The sequence below is a fragment of the Silene latifolia genome, chromosome 5 (assembly GCF_048544455.1).
Source record: "Silene latifolia isolate original U9 population chromosome 5, ASM4854445v1, whole genome shotgun sequence".
Taxonomy (NCBI): Eukaryota; Viridiplantae; Streptophyta; class Magnoliopsida; order Caryophyllales; family Caryophyllaceae; genus Silene; species Silene latifolia.
The window spans coordinates 51,470,327-51,476,921 of record NC_133530.1 but is presented as its reverse complement, the minus strand read 5'-3'; positions in this window follow the sequence as shown (position 1 = coordinate 51,476,921).

The following is a 6,595-nucleotide window of genomic DNA, read 5'->3' as shown; positions in this document are numbered from 1 at the left end:
TGTTTGGGCACATTCCATCCTCCCTAAACATCTCTATACCACTGTACATGAGGGTGCATCCCCTGCAACCAGTGGTAACCAGATTTAATGGAATAACCCTTGACATCAGCTGTCCAAAGGCCATTCTGAAAACCTCCAGCTAGTATCCCCTTAACTTTGCAAATGTTCCTCCAGTTCCAATTGGAATCTGGAGGGGGTTGATAAAGACTCCAATCAGTACCTTTTAGATATACATGATCAATCCATTGCGCCCACAATCTATCAGCCTTAGTGAACATCCAATGCACCAGTTTGCCTACAGTTGCTATATTCCATAAACTTGCCTCTTTAATCCCTAAGCCACCACTCTTCTTACTCCTACAAACCACTTGCCAAGCCACCAGAAGAGCTCTATTGTATGTTGTGTCTCCATCCCATAAGTAATTACGACACATAGCTTCACTCCTTTTGATCACTTATTTTGGAATTAAAAAAATGGACGCCCAATAATTATGTAGAGTATTAAGAATTGAGTTGATTAAGGTTAATCTGCCAGCATAGCTCAATTTCTTAGCTCCAATGCTTCTAACTTTGGCCACAATTTTATCAACTAGAATGTGACAGTCTTGTCTGGTTAGCCTGCTAGCCTGAATTGGAATGCCCAGATACTTCACAGGTAGATCCCCTTCATTAAAACCAGTAATCTGAATGGTATCATTCTGAATCTCCTTTGATACCCCTCTAAACACCACTTCAGATTTAGCAGCATTTACCTTTAAACCAATTGTAGAGGAGAATGTTGAGAAAGCCCTAAGAAGCAGCATTGTAGATCTCACATCACCTTTGCAAAACAATAATAGGCCATCTGCAAACAACAGGTGTGTCAGCTTCAGTCCCCCACACATGGGATGGTACCTAAAGTACCATTTCTGAGTAGCATAATCAAGGACCCTTGTCAAGTATTCCATGCAGATAGTAAAGAGTAAGGGGGAGACATGGTCCCCTTGCCTTAAGCCCCTTCTACCCTTAAAATAACCAAAATTAGCCTCATTCAAACTTAGAGAGAAGGAAGTTGTTGAAACACAAAGTATAACCAGCTTCCTGAATTTACATGAAAATGCAAGAGCAACCAACATTTGATCCACAAACTTCCATTCAATGGAATCATAAGCCTTCTGTAGATCTAACTTGAACATACACCGAGGGGAAACATTACTCCTGTTATATAACCTTACCAAATCTTGGCATATCAAGATATTTTCCAGGATACTCCTGCCTTGTATAAATGCACCTTGATTTCTACTAACAATATCAGGTAATATCAGAGAGATCCTATTGCAAAGCAACTTTGATATAACCTTGTAAATCACATTATAGCATGAGATAGGTCTGAAATGCTAGACACTGGTAGGTCTATCAATCTTGGGTATGAGGGTCACTGAGGTAGTATTAATTTGCTTTAAAAGTTTCCCTTGCTCACAGAAATCTTTCACAGCAGAACAAATATCATTACCTACAACCTCCCAAGCATCTTTGTAAAATTTGCTAGTATACCCATCAGGGCCAGGGGATTTATCCTTTGGTATACTAAACAAACACTTCCTAATCTCCTCATCAGTCACAGGTCTATTCAAAATCTCACAATGTTCCTGAGTACAGCAATTGCCCCTCTGCACAAGCCTCACATTGACATCAGTAGTGTCATGACTTGTCCCCAGCAGGTCTTTATAATAAGATAGGAACGCATCCTGAATTTGGGCTCCCTCAGTGCAAGGATTACCTTCTTTATCCTCAATCATCAAAACTTTATTAAGCATAACTCTCTTCTTAATTGCCATATGGAAGTATGAAGTATTAATGTCCCCCTCCAGGGACCATTGAAGCTTGGCTTTCTGAGTAAGGAAGCCGTCTCTAGCCATGATGAGCTCTTTCAAGTCATGATGTATCTCCATTTCCTGTTGCATCAACTCTAAATTACCAGGATTATCCACCAAATTTTATTGAACTTGCTCTAGCAAAGCACTAGTGATATTTGTGTTGTTTTCAATGTCATAGAAACAATGTTTATTCAGCTGCTTTAACACTGGTTTCAACATCTTCAGTTTCTTCACAATCTTAAACATGGGTGTTCCCAGGTAAACCTTACTCCAAATAGACTTTACACAACCCAAAAACTGATCAGACTGACCCCACATGTTAAAGTACTTGAAGCTCCTTCTGCCACCAAAGTCTGCTTTCTTATTCACAAGGGTGCAAGGACAGTGATCAAATATTCCTTCAGGATGAAAATGAGCAATATAGTCACCAAATTGATCCAGCCAAGCCTGATTACCCATCACTCTATCCAGGCGACTATAGACCCTTTTAGAAGCAACTTGTTTGTTAGATCAAGTAAACAGTGCACCAGTTGCCTGTATATCCTCCATACAGCATAAAGACACATAATCTTGGAAGTGTTCCATTTCTACATCAGTGGTATTGCCACCCAATCTCTCAATTGGGGAGAGAACTGTATTAAAATCTCCCATCCAAATCTAGGGTACATCCCCATCATTTCCAACAGACTTCAAAAAATTCCATAATTCAACTCTCTCTTGCAAGCCATTAAAAGCGTAAATCATAGTTAAATAAAACTGAGAAGAGTCAACCTGTGAGACAACTAGCATATGAATATATTGGGATCCATAAGCTAAGAACTGAATACTAAAACAGTTAGGATTCCACAGAATCCAAATTCAACCTCCCGTATGCCAACTACAATTTGTGGAAATACTCCACCCATCACAAAGAGTAGTATTCTTCTTGAGCAAGCTACTAGGTTTTATTTTCGTCTCCAGTAAGCCAAACAAGCCTACCCCATTATTATGCATAAACCATTTAACTACTTTTTGTTTATTCAGGTCATTCAACCCCCTCACATTCCAAAACCCTATATTATGTATTAAGTAGGGAGGGTGGAGGAGGATCTTTTCCACTCTGGACTACTCTCCCCCTAGGAGTAGCCATACCATTTAGGGCATCAATAAAAGAATAAGCACCTGATTTGCCCAGAGTTCTCCCCCCAAGTGGCCCATCTTGTCTACTCAGCCTCATCACTTGCTTTGCTGGAGTAGCCTTAACAGAGCTGACCAAAGGTGGAAATAAGTCAGGAGACAAATGAGTAGCGGGGGGTCAACTGCAAGTGTAGTACAAATAGGTTTTGGAATAGGTCTCTAAACATTTTTTAGTTTGAGTCCCTTCATGGTAACCTATTTAGGAGCTTTCCTACAGACTACACTATCATGACCCACCCCCTTATACACATTATAGGTAACAGGTCTCCACTCATACTCAATATTCATAGTCACTCGTTTACCAGTTTCATCAAGGAAGTAAACTTGCTCTTTTAGCTGCTTATCAAATTCCTATTCAATCATAACCCTCGCAAAACCCAAACGTACCATGTCCTTTGTAGCATCATCCCTTTTCACAAAATTACCCACAAGTCCCAGGGACAATGTCCACACTTTCTTTAACCAACTCTGCCTCCGGAGTCCATGGTTTGACAATAACTGGCTTATTATCAAACAAGTAATATCCTGAGTTCAATAGGTCTTCTATGTCTTTCTGAGTCTTAAACCTAACCAGGAATATCCCATTATCCATAAAGGAGACTCTTTCTACAGAAAACTTTTCCCAAACCCTATAAACAAACCCTTCCACAATCTCCCATGGAGGGTTTGCACCTAGGATATAGCAGTAAACAGATAAGTTCCATAATTCTACCCCAGGCTTAATGTCCTCCATTGAGAATTGCAGAAGATCAGGTAGCTCCTCTTCTTCCTCAATAGTTTCCATGACAGGGATATCTCTGTTGGGAAATGTGTCCTCAACAATAGTGCGATCACATGATTTAAATATCATTAATAAATCTCATATAAAGAATACGTAAGGGATGATTCAATTATATAGTCGACTGATCAACATTAATCGGTAACGATTGGCTTGCTAGAGTTTGACGTTACTGTCGTGGGACGGTGGTGGTCAGTTGATCCCTTAAGGTCACACCTAAAGGATGATGCCCTTATCTATAAAGTTGATTAATTGTATGACGATGCAAGTTGATCAATTCCTTAAAATTGAACAATTCGATTTGTGAGAGAGAATAAATATCTTATTGTAATGGGAATAAATAAGATTTATTTTAGTAATAAAATGCTTTGTTACTAAAATTATTTATTGTTTGAGAAACAATAGAGATATGAATGAATGGTTAATTATAATTACAAGATATTGTGAATTATAATTACATGACCCATTTTATTTATGTGATCAAGTATCACTAGTCAAATTAGTGGATGTAATTTAATTAATTCATAAAATGATATTTATGTGATAAATATGCATTAAAATTAATTAATAACATGTAGCATACTACATGTGACATATTGTGTGACAAATGACAAATTGACAAAAATAAAATGGTAGTCCATTTTATAGAAGTGGACTAAATATTGTGGGTGGTAAGTTTTAGTGGGTGATTATTTTATGTGATAAGAATAAATTAATAAAACCTACTCTACCTATTCTTACACACCTATAATATTGAGAAGAGTAAAAGGAAAAGAAATGATGCCATTTTTGGCACTACCAACCGTGACACTCCCTTTGTGTGGAGGGGTTGTTGGTTATTATTTTCACTCTTACACATTCATATGATGATAATTCATTCACATGCTTTTCTCTCTTCTCCTTCATTTTTCTCTAAAAACTTGAGAAACTTTTATCCAAATTGTTCAAAGAAATTACTAAAATTATTAATGTAATATATGAGTGTTAGTAATCAATTTTAAGGTAAACTACTAAACTAATATCTAGCTAATATTATTTAGTGGGGATAAGGGATAGTCTTGGGTGCAATCAAGAGGAGAATCTCTACTTTGGAATTTTTGGAGGATCATCCTTATATATGGATAGCTCAAGAACTAATAAGAAGGAGATCTTGTTGGTGCCCATAAAACCGAAATCATGTAGTAAGGATAATGATTTCTTCTCTTTTAATTTAAGTTTGCATGCATAAGATTTGTAATTAATTTTATGACTAAATTAATTTGAAACATATATGAATATGTTATATAATGAGATATAGATTTCTAACAAGTGGTATCAGAGCACAAGGTTGTTTGCATGCAAATCGGTTATAGTTTTTCCGAGTTATACGATTAACATATAAAACTTATAAATTTGTGTTTATTATGATATATCACGAAATTTATTTTGCATGTTAAAGTTTCTGATCCCAAAATGTATTTAGGATATTTTGGTTAATTTATGGATTTTTATTGTTCATTTTATATAATATTGGCATTAAAATGTGATTTTTATGATAAAAATGTCATTTTTGGACGAAAATTAGCTAAACTTCGAATTTTCCAGTGGTTTTTGGATATGTTTTCACATATATTATTTTTAGTTGATCTGGAAATTTTCATAATTTGTGGAGTTCTTATGCTCGAAAAATGGATTTTTTATGATAAAAATCGAATTTAAATGAAAAATAGGTTAATATGAGATAAATTTCGAATCTGGTCATAGAAATTTAGTATGTTGTCACATGCAATTTTACAAGATGTGTGTAAAATAATAGGCAATAATGAAGTCTTCATGCATGATTTATGGATTTTTGATGAAAAATAGCATAAATAGTGACTTAATTAGTGAAAAATTGCTAAAACATACTTCATGACTAAGGAAAAACGTCACATGTTGCATTTTATTATCTTTTTCAGATCTAAAATTGAAAAGTTGGTGAATATAATTTTTCTCATGTTTTTATGATTATAATTGTTAAATCCGATAAACCGCAACATTGTTTTTCGCGATAATTTTCGAAATTTTTAACCTAAGTTTTAAAACATTATGAGTGTCATGATATTTTTCCAGAATGTTCATGAGTTTAAATTTCAAATTTTGAATTTGTTTGAAATTTTTGTTATTTATTTGAAGTTTATAGCTTTTTATTGTAATTTTGTGTCCTATAATGAACAATTTTAAGAAATATAAGTTAATTATAGTCAAATTGTTAGTGGAGACTAATTTTGAGTCCTAAGAGGTTAGGGTAATTAACTTGTGCATAAATATGAATTTATGTAATTTTTGTGATTATAAAACGTTGAATCACGCAAATCCGTAAAAACCGTGTAATATATGATATTGGCTCCTTAAAGGCGATTTAGCATAAAATTGGGCATGTTCATACATATTTTAATGCTGCATTTTATTTATGATTGTCATAATTTTATTTTATGTAATTTTGAATTATGTAATTTTTACTTAGTATGGCCTTAGTTTTTAATTGGTATTACCCGAAATGTATGGGAATATCGATTCGGTTGTAATTTATTGTGATCTCGTATCACCGTTTTGTAATTTAATAGTTTTATTTTATTTTAATTATAAATGTATAATAGGAAATTATGTAATTTGTTATGTAATTTATTTATTTCGGAGTTCCTTGAAGACGGTGTCACTCAAGAAGGCGATACATAAAGACTGTGTTACCTCGAGATGCGTGCCAAAACCAAAGTTCAAGGGACCAATGGAGTTGGTTTCCGAATATGTAATAGTTAATTAGATT